We start from the raw sequence: 21,369 nt of genomic DNA, 5'->3' as shown, positions 1-21,369 counted from the left end.
AACTCACATCCAAATGACTTATTCAGTTCGTTGACACTGATATAAAACCGGATTTCCTTTTATAAATATGTCTAGTACATAGAAACACAAGTATACTATTTAGTAGTACCCTGTTGTTTTGTTTATTTCTTAACGACCACCACGAGGCTGATCTCTTTTCACCAGTGGTGGTCTCACTTTTTACTCTAACTCCTGAGCACCATTTTTGGGACAATTATTTTCACTTCATTTTTTGTAGACTTGCTACATACTACAGATAGCACAGCTGCCACTACCTTTACATGCACCTAGAGTAGGCTTTGGATCATCCTCTTGCTCATGATTTGATGACTTCCTTGCCTACCTCAGTTCACTGCTCCCTGTTCAGTGGCTTTCCTTCCTGTACTTGTGTTTGTCCTGCCTCTGGAGTCTTTGCCATGGTTTCTGGTTGGAAGAGTTGTATCTTTCCCCTGCTGACATAAGGGAACTATTTTTTGTTTAGCTTTTAGCACTGCTCTCGAGTGCTCTATTCCCGTCACCCCCACTGTACCCTGCTCCCCCCACAGGGTAATCCCATTACTTTACCCCCTGCAATTACCACACACTATTCTCATTTTTTTTTTTTTTATTAGTTTTTTGCGCTTGTGAAGCAGATGCACACTGCTACTGACCTCTCACATCTCAATTTGTGGGGCATCCTGCGTATACTATTTTATATTTATAATTTATATAACAATGGTAAACTACTTATAACTCCTAAAAAAAGCCAAGATGTCCACTAGAATGTCAGCCAGCATGTGGATACCTGAATGTCCATCTGGGAATACTTTTTTGCTGAAAACAAATCCCATTTGGTGATGGCCACTCATGCATGTATGCTGATGCATCAGCATCATTCTTGGAGTGGTTTTGTTCTAACGTGAAACAATTCATAATGGCTGCCCCTGTGGGCTTATGTGTGCAGAAGAACCGACTGCTATTCAGAATTGTTTGAACCATACACTATTGAAAAGCAAACAGACTGTCAAAGTCCAATATATCTGAGCTTGCTTATTACAAGTTAGACTAACTGACGTAGCCATTGCATGTTTCTGTCTGGTACTGGCATGGTTGACATGATGGTTGTGGGGAGAATGGACATTGGCAGGAAAAATGTGAGTCTGTCACATGTTTTTTTTTTATGGTGCAGCAGGCTTAGCTCCATCTCCTCTACAATTATGTTCCACTGACTTGTCAATTAGGCATGGCAACTAAGAACGAAATGACTGTTAAACGTCCTGTTAATGCTCTGCTCTAAGGGACCCCATAGCATTCCCCCTACCCACAGCATCATAATTACAGATTACTTCTAGGAATATTTTAAATCGGGGTGTCAACATAGGCCAAGAAAGGCTGGATCCACACAAATTATGAAGTTAACCACTTTGTAAGTTCCATTTGGATTTGCTGAACACACGTGTATCTCTTGTGACTATGCTGAAAATCGTTTCTTACAAGCAACCGGGGTTCTCATAGGTATTATGAAAAAGAGAATTCTGATAATAAATCGTACAAACTACTCTGAAACATTTACAAACTTATCAGAACCCTTGGTTCTGATGTGTGCAGAAATCACAACAAACACCACTTAGTCGGAAAAGTTTAAAAAAAAATATAAAACAGTGTAAACATACACATCCGGCCTGTAAAACCATTAACACCATAATTTAAACAAAGTGCAATGTTTCCCCACTGTCAAAACAACATCATAAATGATATACACATAATAAATATAATGCAAAAAGCATTTGTATGGCAGCAGACAATTCCAAAGAATAATTAGATGAGTCTCACAGGAAAGTCAAAACAGCAGTCAGTTTGTCTGTTGCAGCTAACAGTCAACAATGTTTCATCCCTAGGAAGGGTAAAGGGGTCTGTATCATCAGGACTTTTATAGATGCAGGGACATCCTGATAGCAAAGGTAATCAAAAGGTCATGAAACGGTGTCCATGCTCACCACAGGAAAAATACACAGAATGCCTTACTATTTAATGTCTTTGGAAGAGTCACGTCTCATCCTCAACCTCCAACACCACGAACACATCTCTGCTCACCTCTGATCCCTTCACTGGCTGCCCATCAGCAAAAGGATCATCTTCAAAGTCCTCATCCACGCCCACACATCCCTCCACAACAATGGACCAGCCTACCTCAACGAACGAGTGAACTTCCACGCACCCACTCGACTCTTCCGCTCTGCTGACCTCGCCCTTTGCTCATTCCCCTACATCCATCACACCACCTCCTGAGGCAGATCCTTCTCCTACCTCGCCTCCAAGACCTGGAACTCCCTCCCCACCAACCTACGCAAGACCCAGGACCTCCTGACATTCAGAAAGCACCTCAAGACATGGCTTTTTGAGCAGTAATCGGCATCTTCCCCTCCATCCCCCCCAGAGCACCCTGAGACCCTACCGGGTGAGTAGCTCGCGTAATAAATTTTTTTATTGATTCACTGATTGATTGAAGAGTAAACGTAGAGGGAAATGTGTCAGATTGAAAAGGCCAGGTGGCATTGTCCAGGCAGTAGCAAAAATGCCAATAACTGTGCTCAGGTGCAAAGCTACGGTGTCATCACTAGGACGAGAAGTACACTGTAATGTTACAGCCCCAACAGCCACGCCTGAAATGGAGCAGCCCGATTTGACAAGGCTGGGCCGAAGCGAATCCTCCCCTCACAGGAGTCAAAGGATGGAGCCTGAACAGTCAACATGTGCATGAAAATGATCCTTCATGCGCAATTGGGGCAGCGCATCTGCCTTAGGTATTGCAGCTTGGTCGCATACAGTGGGAGCCGGCATTGCTCCCGCCCCCACGGAGCAGCTCCTAATGCTGCTCCCTCCATGTGGGAGTAAAGTTTTGATCTGTTTCAGTGCCCACATCACTGTGGGCAGGGAAACCGATCAAAAGTAGCCTTTCAGCCGGCAAGAGCATTTTTGAAGCTCCTGCCCACTAGGAGCAGACTTGGTGTTTGCTCCCTCTTGGGGAGAGTTTTGAAAATGCTCCCGCCAAGTGAGAGCAAACACAGGTATCCCTGCCCATGCCACTGCAGGCAGGTAAACCCCTATGTCCTGGTGTCCTGGGGATGGGCTCCAGAGGACATAGCATCTGAGTCGGCCCTGGGGAATGTGGTCCCTGGGCCCATTAATGGCTGTCGGAGGGAGCCACGCACCCCACCTCCCTCAAAGTATTTGGCCCTGAGTGTGGGCTGCCCAGGGCCTGTTGAGCTCATGTGCCCCCCATATAATCAAATTTTAGCCCCAGAGGTGGGCTTCCTGGGGCCTCTGGAGGATAAGGGAGGGGGGCCAAACCCCCTCCCCTTTGTGAATACAGCCCTCGGGATGGGCTCCTCAGGTCTTAAGCTATTGAATGTGAATCAGTCGCCATTTTTTTTTTTTTCGATCCCACAAGTCTTGTTGGATTGCTGCATTTTTTGCCATTTATTTTTCTTTTTTGGTCTGCGGGACCATCCCTAACCTGCCCCCTTAATGTATTTTATTTTAACATCTGGACAGGGGACAGTGCCTGACTCCTATAATGGCTGCCAGCAGCACTTTTTTCATGTTACTCGCTGTCAATCAGAGAGCTTGCAGGAGTCTGTCTTCCTTGGAAGTGAAGTGGCCCAAAGGAAATAAAGCTCCCTAGGCCAGTCAGAACACTCTATTTTTAAATTGGCACTCCTGTGAGAAACTCTTGAGATTCTTGCTGACCCAACCGTCCAAATATACAATTATTTTTGGGTCTTAATTTCTCAAAAGCTACTGAACGGGTTTGCTTCCTACCAGCAATCTATTTCAAACTTCCATACAATTGTGCATTAAAATATTATTTAATCACGTGTCAGACTGCCTTCGCCCTTTGCACTGGGTCTTATCACTAGAGCATAGATGAATAACATAACAAGCACATAGCAACTACTCTCTCCAGCAAGGTAGTGAATGAAATATATTTGTAGAATCAATGACACATGTTGTAGGCACACCCAGAATCGGTAGTCGAGAATATCAGCAAGACTTTATTATCCAAGTGTGACACTACTGATCTCCTTGGGAACCAGTGCACCACATAAATGTGGGTTTGCCACCTTTCTCGGATACAAATACTGCAATGTTTACGGTTTGCTATAATGGAACGGCCAAGTTCTGGTTGGTGAAAAATAATTTGTGTGGAATTCTCAGTATTCGTTTGCAACATAGCAATTATCAATCTGTTTATTATAGCCTTAGAACCTGCCGTAGCGGGCTCTACCGGCTATTAAAGGCCCGCTCCCCGCGTTAAATGCCCGAGCCGAAGGCGAGGGCATTTACCAAGGGAGAGGGACTTTAATAGCCGGTAGAGCCCGCTACGGCGGGTTCTAAGGCTATTAGAACATTCTGCCACTCAGGGCAGAATGTTCTATTAAAAAAAAAAATGTTCACGGAGCCCGAGGGGATTAAAATCCCCTCGGGCTCCGTGAGGCTTTGTTCACAGCTGCTGCTGTGAACAAAGCGAACATTGAAATGTTGGCGCTGCGGGCTTTTACCGGCCAGTAAAAGCCCGCAGCACTGCATTGTTTTCAATGGAGCCCCCAGCATTCCAATGTTCTAATTTGTTTTAATAAACATGTAAACGGTTATAGAGCTATCAAACTAATTTTAAGTGATTTATTCATTTGTTTGCTGTTTTTGACTTACATTTCAAAAGGTAAAAAATACTGGATTCTCCTGCTTCTTCCAGTTTTTTTACTAACATAAAAATGCAGGCCAGGTGGGTAAAATAATTGCCAGCTGGAAACCCTGCACACTTGTTATGATCAATAAATGCTGATATAAAGTGCCGGGGCTTGCTTCTTCAAGCAAGCTCAGTCGGCTGCATCAAGTGGTCTGGAGGGTGATGCTACCAGAGCAGCCTGTCACCACCACTGTCGGAATTGTCTTCATCACTGTCGGGACCACTGTGACAATAAAAGGTTTGAACAGGGTCTTGAGGAATGGGCAGGTAATAAAGAAGCACTAATGTGTGTTTTTGTGGTAATAACTAGAGTAAATTAAATTAAACTTGAACCAAAGTAAAAATGTCACTCAAATCGCTTCTTGATGTGGGCTGATAACTAATTAAACTGGGGTTCAAACGAGTGTATGCATCATCCCTCTATGTGTACATCTTTGAAAACCTGGTCAAGGGACGCATTTATAGAAATATGCTGGGTCAAATCCAGGAAATACGGTTAGTCACCCTATGAAAAGTATATCTGCAAGAATAATATCTACAACTTTTAAGCCTGTTAAGTTTTCTTTCACTGCATATTTTCACTCCATGACAATCATATATGGTATAATATCTGCAGCTTTTGAGCCAATTAAGATTTCTTTTACTATTTGTGACCTAATTTAGATCAATATGACTTTATAGCCTATTTTAAACAAAGGTCTGAACCATTTGTACCGTAATGTGAGACTCAAATAATTGTTTTACGGTTAGTCCTATTTCTGAAAGAGCTGAGGTCTGCATCTGTAAACATCTTGTTCAATATTGTTGGAGTGGGAAGGACCTAGGCATGGTGGGCTCCCTTGCGAAGACCATGGACGTCATTGAAAACAAGTTGTGGTTCAATGTAGATGGCTGGTTTCCTCCCGAAAAAACGTTTGCTGTGGTAGATGAGATTCAACTTGGCATGTCTCACAAAAGCACACCACAACCAAGGCTTGTTGGGGGATAGGCTATTGAAAACCCCAACACAGGTGGAAAACAATGCGGAGGAGTTTCACACACACTCCTGAGACCTTACTCTGTGTCTCTTCTATGCCTTATATGTCTAGATGAGACAGAGGGTTTACACATCCTTTTTCTCTACATACACGCCAGCTTAATTATCGGGGAGCAAGACACAGCGCCCCCAACACAAGAATTTACCCAAAAGAACTGAGTTGTTTATAGATCGCACCGTAAAAGATTTTGGATCCATACGTGCTGACTTATGAGTACTCCCTCACGAAGACTCGTGGATAACAGTGTTTTGCTCCTGTCACGTGATTCCCACTACTCTTTCTCTATTGATCGTACATTTTCTTGAAGGGTTTTACTTGATTAGGATAAGCCATTTACTCATGTTAACACCTTACTTATATTTTGCCCTAAGGAAGTCAACGAGATTAATTTTTCGGAGACGAAACACGTGTTGGCTGTTGGATGTTGTTGTGATGACCACATATGGAATCTTTCTGATGTGATGAACATGTATGAAAACCTCGCACAAGAATAAAGACACTGAACTTTAACTCTGTTTGGATTATATATTGATTCTCCGAAGACCAAGAACCTAACTGTACAGACTCTTATCTTATTTCATACGAGTGCCCTGGCCTTTTGAAACAGGTGGAAAATATGTATCAATTGTGGGAAGTATGATTAAATTGAAGTTATGGTGCTGGATAAAATGAGGAGAGAAGAGAAGTGAGTGAGAAAGTGCAATACATGACGATATTGCCACCCATGGTCTTGGCAGTGACCGCCGCACAGGAGGCTTATAAGTAAGAGGTCACCCATAAACCATTCAAGCAATGTAGACCTCTTTAGTTGTAGTTGGCTGATGATCAAATGGGGTGGTGATAGAAGGGAGGATCACTTAATTCAGATAGTGAAGTAGGTTTGAGGGTGACCAGGGGGTTGGGTTTGGGTGCGAATGAGCAGTTTGGGATCCGAAGGAACATGTTTTTAGTGAGGTTTGGCAGAAGTCTGTGGATTGATTTGGCTCCTCTCCACAAGGAAGTTGTGCAGGGTTGTGTTCCGTACTCAGCAAGCTGCCTGATTTCTAACGGAACTGTAGGAGACAGAGGTGGACCTTGGGTGCTTGAAAGTGTGTGGATGGAAACGGTGACCACTTTATTAAGTGCGAGGAAGGAATAGTCTAGAGCAAGGAGGATGATATTCCAGTAATCCATTTTATTGAAAGTGAGTTAGTTCAATGAGTTAACAGACCTGCTGCAATGGCCTCTGTGCAACACACAGATCACCAGTTTGAAACCACCCCAAGGATAATCTATTTTTGTGTGGACAATAAAATTAGTACTACTGTGTAACGTATAGGTTAACAGTGGGTTGCTCACAGACACACACACACTTTTTACGATAACCATTAATTATGGACATGATTTTCATTCACTTTGTGTAATTCTATTTTATGAGGATATCCTAAAAATGTGGCATGAATCAGGCCCCTGTGGATCAACACCCCCCTCCCCGAACACCAGTACAATGGAATTGTCTGCTATGTGTAGCACAGGGACGCAGTTTGACAGCTACTTGAAAAAGATAAACTTGCTATTTGTGTACACACAAGAGCAGCAGCTGTGTTTCTGCAGAAAGCATTCTTCCACGTGTCAGTTCCTGGGTTTACTCTTAGCACTCACTGATCTATCCTTAGGCAAACGTGCCAATTTGGCACCTTGACCCGCTCAGAAAGGAGTCCAACACGTCAGCGCCGCCGTGCGCTGGCCTGGTGCTGTGTGGGGCAGTTCTGTCAGGCTCCACGCAAGTACACACTGTTTACCTGCAGTCTGATAAGCGGAATTGCGTAAAACTTGGCTACGAAGGCACGTTTATCAGTCAGTACAGTAAACGAAAAACAACATTGTCTGTGTCTTTCTGTGAACATAACATTGGTATGGGAGCATTTACTGAATGGAAAACTTTTTGTTTTTTGTTGTATCGGGGGGTGAGGTTGTTTTTATTGCTGCAGGTCCACCGGCACCCTGACACTGGGGTCTCTTCACCCCAAGAATGGCTGAACCTTGCTACTCAGAGGGAGCAAGGCGTCCATTTTCTTTGCTTGGATTCGAGCCCATGGCCCGCCTGAATCACCACTGCCCTTTGTCTCGGCTTTTTAGCCTGCCTTGAGAGCACGACACGCAAGACATGTTTGAGAACATTCAGGCATTGTTCTAGTTCTGCAGAAGCCTATTAATAACGTTTATGTGCTTTTTTATGGGGTTTGCTGCAGATGATAGATAATGGATCAGATTATGTAAATATAACCACTTCCGGAAAGTTAGCTAGGTAAATTAGCACCGCCATTCTAAAATCTACATTTGTTTTCATTAGTCTCTGTAAACGTAATTTATTATCTGGTCGGTGTAAGTGATGCTGAAAAATGAGGAATTCTCTCATTTAATGTAGCAAAGTCGTAATTCTAGCAAAGACATGGAGGCGAGTGTTAAGCATCAACTTCCTTGCCTATGATCTCATTGCAGCCAGAACAAACGAGCTGTACAGTAAAAGCAGTAAATACAGTGCTTTAAATGGGCTGGTACTGTCCGGTACTGAGTACCAGCACTTTCTTATTTTGAGAGGGAGAAAAACGTCAGATCCCAGCAGGATCTGGGTTTGAACTACAATATGTCTCTCAGGTGTTCCATAAGAGGAGTATATAAAGCAGATTCCTCAATAGTCTTTTATTTTTTTCTTGACGGAACAAAGTCAATTCACTTTGTTCATGCACGGAATGAAAAAGTAAATGAAATGCAAGGAGGCAAATGACAGAAGCACTGCCATCCAGTCTGTATCTTCAGATGAATGAAAATGAAGAAACATGTTCAGAAAAGGTAAGACAGAAACATTATAAAATAGCAATACATAAATAATATGGAAAATGATAATACATGGCAAGGTGGGGCAATAAATCGTAGAAAAATAGTCAGCATGTATATAAGTTTGTATTTAAAGGACAGTTATTTCTAAAGCTTTTAGCGGTGGGTTAATGCTCAGCTCTGTCTCTTTAATGACATTAGAACTCCCCTGCCTACATTACATGTCAAGACTGGAGGCTCCTATTATGCAAGTTTAAAGTCCATTAATTACTGAAAACAGGGTACATGAAAGAGGTTTATTGTAAAACGTTTTGAAAGTAGAATATGAAGACCAATCAACTGCTCTCAAAATTCTTCCAATCTGGCACCTGATCGAAAATCTGTGGATGCCATGGTTTCCCAGGAAAATGTGCACAGTAAAGGGCAATATCAACTGCTTGGGACATAACACATTTGATGTACCAGGGCAAGGTTGAGGTAGATTCTGGGAGAAATTAAGGCACAAGGTTTTCTGAACAAAGTTAGAAGTTGCGAGGAAGACATTCTGAGAGTATCTGTACATAGTTTATATTATTTAGCAGTGAACAACACAAAGTTGGATGATTATGAAAAGAAAGATACTTTCACTGAGGAAGATAACATTTTGGGGATTAGTACATGAGAAAAAGCATTTTAGAGGTCACACATGTTGAATCAGAGGAATTGTGACCGTTAAAATGCTTAGTACATCTGGCCCCCCAAAAAGTAGGGGTGGGCATAACTCGCATAATTTGCTGTGGCATAATTATGTGAAATTACAGCAAAATTATGCAAGATTATGTAGAATTATGCAAAGCGCATAACCCAGCATTTAGTGCTATTTTCTCAGAGCAAAATGTGCCCTTGCATCCAAAATGGAACGAGGATGCTTTTTGTGCTAAGTAAATAGATATGAATGTAACAACACACGAATCAAAGCAGCCAGCAGCCACTCACTAAGTTTGTTGTTCCTGTGCTGCTGCAGTAAGATTTTTTGCCAAAGTACTCATTATTATGCTAGCGTGCTTTATTACATATTTGTTTGAATTTTGCATCAAAAAAGAGTAATGCAAAATTACTGAAATTGATTGATTATTGATTGTATGATTTGTAAAGTGCATGTCTCCTTCTAAAGACATTTCTCAGAGCTAGGATTCAATTGTAAGAGGGCTACCCCGCTTAAACAGACCACTGAAATGTAGCAGTTTAAATTTTAAAAGCTATTTTTTCAGTGGTTTTCTAAAAACTGCTTCAAAAAGACGTTCCCACAAAGTGGCCTGCATACTTTTCTAGATCTTTGTGGCAAGACATCTAAAGGAGCGACCCCCAATTCTTGTCTTGTGATCCAGGAAACCACTGTCAACAGAAAATCACAGGACAGCAGGGGCCTTGAAGGAATGTAAGGTTTCATTAACTTCTTAATATAGCATGGGCAGATGTTAAACAAAGCCCTGTGTGTGCTCATAGATTTAAATTGGATATGCTTCCCAAATGGCAGCCAATGAAGTTAAGACCAGTCCTGATCAATGAGTGTCCGGGAATCTTTATTAACAGACAGGCTGCTGAGTTTTTAATTGCTTGTAGACATCTTAGTCGCATTTGAGAGAGGCCTGAATACAGTACGTTACTCTAGTCCAAATGATTATTCCGATTACTCTAACGCAATTACAAATCAGTGATGTTATCAGTGATGGCACTGATCATGTCATAAGTGATGTAATATGTGAGGTCATAAACAGTCCATTGCAGGGTCGTAACTATAACTGCTGAATGTCTATGGTTTTGTGCACTTAAAATCTGTACCTAACTATAATGTTCCTCTAACCTTTAGTTTTTTTTAAGTGAAGTTCTAAGGTATTGCCTAACTATAACATCCTTCTAAATTTTCGTTTTTCAGTCAATTGCTAAGTTTTTTTAAACTATATTTCCAAGAAATACATCCTTTTAACTTCTGCTTTTTTACTGAATGTTTAAAATGTTTGAATAATATATGCAAATTATAAAGTTCTTGTAACTTTTGAAAGTTAATTTCTTAGACGGAATTGAGAGATATTTGTGCTCCTTTACAGAGACCTAGAATGGAAGCCACAGCAGACACATGCTATCTATCAGTAAAAATGGCACCATGTTTTGCCCCTCTTTTTATGTATATTGTATTGCATAGGGCTTAGTCAATATAATTAGAAGACTTGGGTATGACAAAAACACGAAAAAGGCAGATTCCTACTATACTGCCATTCAGCACCAGAGCGTGGAGTATAGCATGCAGTTACCCTCCAGGGAGAATTTTGAGAAATCTGTCTTCGTACTTTCCCTTCCTCTGTCAGTGTGGTGTCTGCAGGCTGGAATTGCAAATAATAGCTAATAATTGGTCCCTGGTATTTTTTGGGGAGCTCAATGTTTGCTGTAAGATTGTGGTTGTGTTTTCACCTGCTGCTGATGGTGGGTAACAGGACCATGGAGTGATTCTCTACACGTTCTCATGCTCAGTTCTGGGACATTGTTTCAGCGATCTCTTTCAAAATGCTCTGTACAGTGTCCAGAATTGATGGCGTCATCCCATTAGCTACTATGTAGTGACTTAGACTACTGACAGTGGTTGTGCACCTGCTCTATTTTTTAAAATAGTTTTTTCGAATTTGCAGATCTGCTGTGAATCGTTGCATTATCTGCATTCCGGGTCTGCGGGACATCTGTAGATCCGGTGTGATTTTTAACAACACTTAAAAACATATATACAGAGCATAAAATTGTACTTTGAGGTAAGTGCTTTTCTAAAATCATACAGAAACTTACATTCCAATAAGTAAATTTATATTGTAAGGTTGTTTTATTACATATTTCCGGATTTGTGGTAACATCGGCCCTGCAAATCGCACATGTCTCTAGAATAAAGGTATTTGATTGGTTAAAACTCCTTTCATTGTTCTCTGAATGGCAGTCCCTCCCAGCTTTGTTCTTCTTTGGGTGTGGTTGCTGACATTACACCTTATTCATACTGGAGCTCCAGTTTTTTTCACTTTGTGTTTTTAGCAGTTTGTTCACAAAAAATGGCATCTCAATTCACAGCCACAGCAGCAGAACAGAGACAGCAGCTCTTCTGAGGATCCATGCCCGGCAAAGAAGCAATCTGCTGTGTGGGATATCTTCACTATCCCAACTGGAGAGAAAAAAGTAGTTGCCAAAAATGTAAAGTGCAAGCTGTGTGAGAAGGTGCTGTCCAGGGTACTTCCAAAAAGTACTCACATGGGACAAGAAGTATGCTTAAACATCTTAAAACTTTACATCCTTGGCAGCTTGCAAGGGTGGAGAAACAGCGCAATGCGCCACAACCTGCAGAATCAGGTGGGACACAAGTAGCACCCTGTGATAGTCTTCCACCGGAATTAGAAAAATGTCTGTCTGAAAGAGATCCTGAGCTACCAAATATCGGAAACCTTTAACACTCTGTGCAAGAAAGTGTCAACTGTCAGTGAACAGTCCATCGCTGCTGTTCTTGAGGCTGCAAGAAGCCAAAAGTGTTAATTTGTTTTTACAAAGTCTCTTGTTGCACAAGTTTTGTTCATTTTTGTAGGAAAGTACCCTCTTTTCTGGCATGGTTACCCCCCATTTTCTGTTTGTTGTCAGTGTGTTTGACTGTGTTCCCTGGAATCATGCTAACCAGGACCCCACTGATTATGCTCTCTCCCTTCAAACATGTTTACTTGAACCACATGCACCCCATATTTGGCATACTGGTGCCTGATGTAAGCCTCTTGTATATGGTACTCAGATACCCAGGGGATTGGGGCACCACAGGATCCCCATGGGCTGCAGCATGTATTATGCCACAGATGGAGAGCCCATGCAAAGTGTGTCTGCAGGCCTGTCATTGCAGCCTGCGTGAAAGGGTGCATGCACCCTTTTTCACTACAGGTCACTGCACCAGGTCACTGAAAGTCACCTATATAGTAGGCCCTCCTAGACCAAAGGGCAGGGGGCAAGTACCTGTGTGTGAGGGCAGGCACCCCTGCACTAGCAGATGTGCCCCCATGAACTCTAGTTCCATTTTCCTGGACTTCGTGAGTGCGGGGACACCATTTTATATGTGTTCTGGACGTAGGTCAATACCTATGTCCAGCTACATAATGATAACTCTGAACCTGGGAATTCTTGGTATCAAACATGTCGGAATCGTACCCCAATACTGTTGCACGTATTGGAAGTATGATTCCATGCACTCTGGGGGCTCCTTAGAGGACCCTCAGTATTCCTCCTACCAGCCTTCTGGGGTTTTCCTGGTAGCCCAAGATGTGACCCCTCAGGCAGGTTTCTGCCCTCCTACTGCTTGAGCAGCTCAAGCACAGGAAGGCAGAACAAAGGAGTTTCTTTGGGAGACGGGGGTAACACCCTTTCCCTTTGGAAATAGGTGTTACATTGTTTGGGAGGGGTAGCCTCCCCAAGCCACTGGTATGCTTTGAAAGATTTTGCTTTGGACTGACGGTGGGTTTTTCATAAAATGGATACTGTTCTAAATGAGGAACCTAAGCATTTCTTAATCAGTTGTATTTTTTCACACAACTTAGATTGGAATTTATTTTGCTGTCATCAAATTCAACGAGATACAAACCGGACAATGTCCTAACTCGAGATAAGGCTACATATGACATACCTTCTTTAAATACTGTACCACCAATATTAATAAATGCTGCACTTACATCTGAACCTGGAGATTTATGAATACTCACAGTATATGCTACAGAAACACAAAATTGTTTCCTTTGAACATACAAGTCTTTCACAAACAAAAAAGTCACAATAGACCTTTGTATCTGCTTTACACCCTCAATCTGATTAAATTTTATTGCTAGGTATTCCACCTCATTCCTATGGGGAAAGTGTAGGAAGTTGGCTCTGTATATACTATTTCAAAGGGAGAAATAGTGTGCACAGAGTCCAAGGGTTCCCCTTAGAGGTAAGATAGTGGCAAACATAGATAATTCTAATGCTCTATTTTGTGGTAGTGTGGTCAAGCAGTAGGCTTATCAGAGTGTAGTGTTAAGCATTTGTTGTACACACACAGTCAATAAATGGGGAACACACACTCAAAGACTTACTCCAGGCCAATAGGTTTTCATATTGAAAAATATATTTTCTTAGTTTGTTTTAAGAACCACAGGTTCAATATTTACAAGTAATACTTTAAATGTAAGGTACTTCACTTAGATACTTTAGGAACTTTGAATAAAAGCAATATCATATACAGTCTTTCCAGAAATGGCAATAAGCTATTTTCAAAGTGGACACTGCAAAAATCAACAATTCCTGGGGGAGGTAAGTAAAGGTTAGGTTTGCAGATAAGTGAAATACTTACAAGTCTCAAAGTTGGGGCATAGGTAGCCCACCGTTGGGGCTTCAAGGCAACCCCAAAGTTACCACACCAGCAGCTCTGGGCCGGTAAGGTGCAGAGGTCAAAGAGATGCCCAAAACACATAGGCTTCAATTGAGAACAGGGGTGCCCCGGTTCCAGTCTGCCAGTAGGTAAGTACCAGCGTCCTCGGGGGCTGACCAGGGGGGTTTTGCAGGGCACCGGGGGGACACAAGAAGGCACAGAAAGTACACCCTCAGCTGCACAGGGGCGGCCGGGTGCAGTGTGCAAACACGCATCGGGTTTTAGATAGGAAGTAAAGGAGGGACCCGGGGGTCACTTCAATGATGCAGCAGGCACAGGAGGGGGCTCCTTGGGGCAGCCACCACCTGCGCTAGGCAGAGGGTCACCTGGGGGTCGCTCCTGCACTGGAGTTCGGTTCCTTCAGGTCCTGGGGGCTGCGGGTGCAGTGTTGGCTCCAGGCGTGGGTCCCTTGTTACAGGCAGTCGCGGTCAGGGGGAGCCTTTGGATTCTCTCTGCAGGCGTCGCTGTGGGGGCTCAGGGGGGTTGTCTCTGGTTACTCACGGGCTTGCAGTCGCTGGGGAGTCCTCCCTGAGGTGTTGGTTTTCCGCAGGTCGAGCCAGGGGCGTTGGGTGCAGAGTGGGAAGTCTCACACTTCCGGCGGGAAAGGTGAAGTCTTTAAAGTTGCTTCTTTGTTGCAAAGAAGTTGCAGGTATTTGAGCAGGGCCGCTGTTCATGGGAGTTTCTTGGTCCTTGGGAGCAGGGCAGTCCTCTGAGGCTTCAGAGGTCGCTGGTCCCTGTTGGATGAGTCGCAGTTGCAGTTTTCTTCGAAGTTGGGAGACAGGCCGGTAGGGCTGGGGCCAAAGCAGTTGTCGTCGCCGTCTTCTCTGCAGGGCTTCAGGTCAGCAGTCCTTCTTCTGTAAGGTTGCAGGAATCTAGTTTCTTAGGTTCTGGGGTGCCCCTAAATACTGAAATATTAATGTGTTTAGGTCTGGGAGGGCAGTAGCCAATGGCTACTGTCCTTAAGGGTGGCTACACCCTCTTTGTGTCTCCTCCCTGTGAGGGAGGGGGTCACATCCCTAATCCTATTGGGGGAATCCTCCAAACTCAAGATGGAGGATTTCTCAAGGCAGGGGATCACCTCAGGTCAGGACACCTTAGGGGCTGTCCTGACTGGTGGGTGACTCCTCCTTGTATTTCTCATTTACTCCTCCAGCCTTGCTGACAAAAGTGGGGGCAGTGGCCGGAGGGGCGGGCATCTCCACTAGCTGGGATACCCTGGGGCGCTGTAACAAAAGGGGTGAGCCTTTGAGGCTCACCGCCAGGAGTTACAGTTCCTGCAGGGGGAGGTGAGAAGCACCTCCACCGAGTACAGTGACAAAGGCACTCTCCCCATGTGGTCAGCAACATGTCTGGTGTGTGGCAGGCTGTCAGAATCTGGTCAGCCTATACTGGAAGTCGGGTATGTTTTCAGGGGGCATCTCTAAGATGCCCTCTGGGTGTATTTTACAATTAATTGTACACTGGCATCAGTTTGCATTTATTGTGCTGAGAAGTTTGATACCAAACTTCCCAGTTTTCAGTGTAGCCATTATGCAACTGTGGAGTTCGTGTTTGACAAACTCCCAGACCATATACTCTTATGGCTACCCTGCACTTATAATGTCTAAGGTTTGGCTTAGACAATGTAGGGGCATAGTGCTCATGCACATATGCCCTCACCTGTGGTATAGTGCACCATGCCTTAGGGCTGTAAGGCCTGCTAGAGGGGTGACTTACCCATGCCACAGGCAGTGTGAGGTTGACATGGCACTCTGAGTGGAGTGCCATGTGGACTTAGTCATTTTCTCCCCATCAGCACACCCCAGCTGTGAAGCAGTGTGCATGTGCTGATTGAGGGGTCCCTAGGGTGGCATAAGACATGCTGCAGCCCTTAGAGACCTTTCCTGGTATCAGGGCCCTAGGTACCAGGGGTACCTGTTACAAGGGACTGATCTGAGTGCCAGGGTTGTGCCAATTGTAGAGACAAAGGTACAGTTTAGGGAAAGAACACTGGTGATGGGGCCTGGTTAGCAGGGTCCCAGCACACTTTCAAATCATAACTTAGCATCAGCAAAGGCAAAAAGTCAGGGGGTAACCATGCCAAGGAGGCATTTCCTTACAGAAAGCAAATTAAATCTATCACTTTATCCATAGCTTTACCTTTAACTAATCTTTCCACAACATTTACATTTCAATACAAAATTACTGTACACTTCTTGAAAACACTTAAACATGTCTCTAATTCCGCAGTTCTGGAAGGAGATTTTTCCAATGAATCTAGTTTTGCTTGTAGCTTTTCATTTAGGAATACTGTCATACCGTGGTGTTCCATTTTGTCTATTGGTTTAAGTCTCAAAATGTTCATTCCAGCAATTGTTTGTTAAAAGAGGTGCACTCCTCAAATGTAGGCATTAGGCGCACAATTGATTTTCCTTCTTGGATGAAAACTAACAATAGCTCCGCTGCTATCTTGTTTGTAGGAAACACTTTTTTCAGAAGCTGACTTCCTGGAAGACGCTTCCCCTCTTTTGAGAGAATACCTACACTAATATCCTTTAGAATATTTACATATTCAATGTCAGATGCTTGTCGCATATTCCTAAATTGTTCTTCGTATTGGAAGTTCACCCAAATTTTTACATCTCCAATACTTCCCAAAAATGTCTGTGTTTCAACATGGATCAGTGTTTTAAACACAAGCTGTTCTTTGACTGGTGTAAGTTGTAGTAGATCGCCAAACACAATCAACTGTTTTTCTCTGAACAGCATATCATAGTATAGTCTGTTCTTAGAATCTGCTGCATTCTCAAGTGTACAAAGGCAAGCATTAAGTTTGAGATCACGCTCACCTCATGAAAAGCTTCACTGGATAACTTTTGGTACTCCAGTTTGTGGTCATGTTTCACAGGCGCCATGAGTTGATGTAAAGTAATTCCTTTAAAATTGTATTCAGCTATGCTAATCCAATGGGTGCTGTTACTACACATGACAAATTACATTCTGTAGTCCCCTGTAGGAAAGCAGTGAAAACGTGTATTATGAAGTATGACCGCTGACATACAGCAATATAGGCTTAAATGATGAGCATGCACACTCTTTTTTCTCACTTCTCACTGAGGAATCCATGCTCAACTCATGTCCTTCACCTCCATATATATTACTTTTTGCTTGTCATTGAGTTGTCCAACCAACTCTTGCAAATCAGTACTTTCCCACCTTGCTTGTTGCAGTGCAGTCTCTGCCTCATTCTTTGGCATGACAGCTTAATTTTCAATGATTTTCTGTCCCAGAAGATCTTGACTTAGAGGCCCTGAACTTTGGCTGTTTTATGAACTCTTTTTAGCTGTTTCAGCAGCAATTGTTTCTTTGTGTTAAATCTCACCATTTAACATTTTCAAATAGTTAGGATATCCTGAACATTCAATGCTGTCCTTTGCATCACAGAAAGAGTCGTCATTTAAGTCAAACTGTCCAAGTAATTCAGATTCAGAACCCCAAGGTTTAAACAGTGATAGAAGTGCCAAATAGTAAAACTCTCTTTTTTTCAGGATATTTGGCAACTAAGTTTTCTGTGGTTAATTAGACTGCAGTTCGTGTGTTGTACTAAACAACCATCACAACCGACTACTGCACATTTACCTTCATCATTACAAAAAAAGGAGAACATCTACATTTTCTGTTACATTGCTTCTATATCTGCAGTGTTGAAGTATTTCATAAAGGCAAACATTTTGAAGGTGTGGACTTCTTTTTAGACAGTAAGGGTCTGATCAGGATCTTGGCAGATGGGATACACCATCACAAACATGATGGATATTTCCTCGTACGCCATATTACAAGTTCCATTATATACTATAGAACATGTAATACCACGGAAGCGATATCCGTCACATTTGTATCCCATCTGCCAAGATTGTAATAAGGCCCCTAAGTGTTAAACATGTGTGTTTTGACAATGTCTGTACTTTCCAAGTCAAATTTAGCAGGGCACTAAATTTCTGGAAAATACTTCAACACTCTATTTCACATGCATGCTAAGCCTAGACTTACCCAAACAATTACTCTTGACTTCGAGTATAAACTAGCTGAATTCAACCGGTCACAACACTCAGGGTCCAATTTCTCTATGTGAAAGCATCTTCAAACTGAAGCTGTACAGTTTCTTGTTTACGGACTTTTCAGCAGAAATCTCCTCCCACATACCTTTTATCTCTGTCTTCTCTGATTTTGTTATGTACGAAGTTACATAACGAGCACCAGCTATGGACTTGTCGGCCACAAATTGAATATCCATATTGGCATTCCACATTTTCAAAATAACAGTTTTGTAGTCTTTAATATATTTGGAAGTCTCTGTTCTTCCAACTTCTCATCCTTTCCATGAGTTTTGTCAACAAAGTCTTTCGCAGACAGATTTTGTAGATTATCTCTTGTTTTAAGAATATGGTTAACAGCATATGAAAGTCCAGACAAATCTCTAGCTGTCTTAACAACTCAATGGATCCCTAAATAGCTATGTAAGTGGCTATATGGATTGCTTACTGGCTGTGTTAGTTAGAGTTGGGATATGTCCCTGTATGTACAAGTGGCTGTGTTATTGCGGAATATATAAGTGCTGTGTAGGTGTGTGGGTGGGTGTGTAAGTGCCTCTCTTGCTATCTTATTGGGTGTGTGAGTGGTTCTATGGTTTTGTCCAAAGGTATGTTTGTGACTTCATGGGTGGGCGACTGTAAGTCTAACCAGGTGAATGGCTGTGTATCTCCGTTCCTAAATGAGTGCTGTATACATGAATGGCTGTATATATCTGTGAACAGACCTGACAGTGCCTGCAATAGGGTGTGAATGACTATGTAAGAGGTATACATCAGTGAATGGGTGTTTGGATGATTTTATTGGTATCTTTCCCAATGTGCCAGGTGGCTGTATCAATGAAGTGGCTATGCAGACTATAACAAGCAGTGTAAGTCCCTCAGTATGGATGTGTAAATACATGAAATGTGATAATGTAGAGATGGGTGACTAGGTGTTTCAGTAATTGAGTACACATGTGAGTAACTATCAGTTGCTATCTGGGTGTGTGGCTGGATGTGTAAGGATCTACATTATTGTGTGACTGGATGTCTTACTAACTCTAAGGGACTCTTAATGGGTATTTAAGTGGCTGTCTCTATTAGTTACTGACTGTTTTACTGAGTGTTCTTGTATTTACTGTGTATACATAAAGCTCTGGAGTGCTCTATACATAGCTGTTCTGTAACTGTGAGAGTGGATGTGTAAGTCCCCCTATTGCTCTACGACTCGCCCAGTGAATGGCTGTATGGTGTTTTAAATAGATATGTATGTGGCTGTGTTGCTAGCTGAATGGATATATCATCAATTGTATAGCTGTGTGTTTGTAATTGACCAAGTACAGGATACATAAATGCTTATGCATATTTCTGAGTGGATCTTACATTGTCTTCATAAGTGTCTGAATCACTATGTAACTGGATATATTGGAGAGTAAATGGGTGTGGGAATTGTTTCATTGATATTATTCTCGCTATGTCAGTTACTGTGTGGCTAGATTTCTCTTTGGTTCATATGAGCTGTTCTGAGACTGCAACTGCATGTATCATTGTCTGCCTCTCTTCATGAGTGGGTACGGATTATATACTATTAAGTTATTTAGAGTAATAATTCACCAACATCTACTTCCAAACACATTCATTCATTGCAGTTCAATGAAATAACTACATTTTCACTTCAGACAGTTTTCTTCCTCCTTTGCTGCTCTTTATGTTTTTCCTTAATTCCATTACTTACCTTCCCTTTTACTGCTGTGTACAACCTACACAGCTTCTTTCTCCTTATATACACTCATAATTTAGTACATACATGTACTGCTTCATTTACATACCTGTGAAATCTCTTTGCTGTTTTTAAATTTTTATCTCAGTGTCAGTTACAATCTTTTCTCACTCACAATCTGAAGTCAGAGGTGTTTCAATGGTATACCACTCTCAGTACAAAGGAACCATTAATGGCAACCCTTCCCACTCTGATGTCAGTGATACTCATGTAGTAAACAAATTACAATCTTCCTTTCAAATTTTAATTTTGTTATGTCACTTGTGAATAATAACTCTTTATTAGCCCGTTGTGAGACTGCTGTTATAAAGCCCAAATTGGTAGTGGTTTTGTGTGGATTTGGTGCTCAGCATGACCCCCCTGTGTAAAATCATAGCAGGTATGCAAATCCATATGGAAGTCTGCAAAAACATTTAATAATCTCCTGTTAAAGCATGGCATTTGTGATCTACCTTGTCAAAATTACAGAATTTGAACCCAACTCTCACTAATCTGTTCTATTACCATATCTTTCTCCTTTTCAGATTAACAATCTAGTATTTATGTTCCCTTCTTCCCATGAGCTTGTAGCTCTGTGTCCATGGTGACCATATTTGAAACATTCTCTGCCAGCACTAGGTAAATAGTCAGGAGCATACTAACTTCAAATTCAACTGTAGCAGGTGTGGTGTCCATTTGGAATTATAAGCATATCCCAAACAGTTAAACTTTTTGTTTATTTTCCCAAAGCCAATCACATATAAAATTACTTTTTTGCAGAATATCACAACCTAGTTTTACCCACCTGCATATTTACACCATCCAATCAAATATGTTCTTTTAAATTTTAGGTGTTGTCCTCTATTTAAATATGTACTTTTAAATTGTAGGTGCTGTCATCCATTTTAACTGCCTTTCATTTTTAACTGTCTCATTCAGCTTTAGCCTTCTCCTGTGTGCTACTCCAGCTTAACTCCAAAATCGTCAGGTTGCTAATTGTGGGTCATAATTTTATGATTTGAGTCAGAGAGAGTACTAGAAAAAGTGGCATTGACAAGGATGTGGGTTTACTTAATGTAGACATTACTTGGGTTGGCCAGAGAGGATTAAAGTGGCATCAATTGCTGCCTTTGGTTGAAAGCATTGTGGATTGCAGACATCCAGACCTCATGATTGTTCATTATGGTGACAATGACCTAAGCACAATTACTGGCGTAGGATTGGAAATCCTAGTGAAGGATACCTTTGGTAAATGAATGGGACTTTTCCCACACACTGCCTTGGTGTTCTCTCACATTTGCCAAAGGCAGAAGTGGAAGTGGTCAAACAAATTCTGTCCACAGATAGACAAATCCAGGAAACATGTAAATAAAACTGTTTCTGCATTCCTCAGAGACCACAACATGGACTCTATATACTGCAACAATTTACACTTTGATATGGATGGAATATATAGAAATAATAGTGTTTATTTCACAGAGAAAGGCAACAGGGTGTTCCTTAACATCTTGAAAGACGGCATCCCATTA

General features: G+C 42.1%; 1 long non-coding RNA gene across 1 annotated transcript in view; it reads left to right on the top strand.

Moving 5' to 3' along the window:
- LOC138294172 (uncharacterized) overlaps positions 1 to 11,354 on the top strand; it is a 105,229-nt gene extending 93,875 nt beyond the window's left edge. Inside the window, exon 3 of the long non-coding RNA XR_011203239.1 lies at positions 11,247 to 11,354. This is a non-coding gene — a long non-coding RNA (uncharacterized lncRNA). The remainder of the gene's footprint in view (positions 1 to 11,246) is intronic.
- Positions 11,355 to 21,369: the final 10,015 nt, after the last annotated feature.

The sequence above is a fragment of the Pleurodeles waltl genome, chromosome 4_2 (genome assembly GCF_031143425.1).
Source record: "Pleurodeles waltl isolate 20211129_DDA chromosome 4_2, aPleWal1.hap1.20221129, whole genome shotgun sequence".
In the NCBI taxonomy this organism is placed as follows: domain Eukaryota; kingdom Metazoa; phylum Chordata; class Amphibia; order Caudata; family Salamandridae; genus Pleurodeles; species Pleurodeles waltl.
Note: the sequence above shows the minus strand (reverse complement) of the source record. Positions and strands in the feature narration are given on the sequence as shown.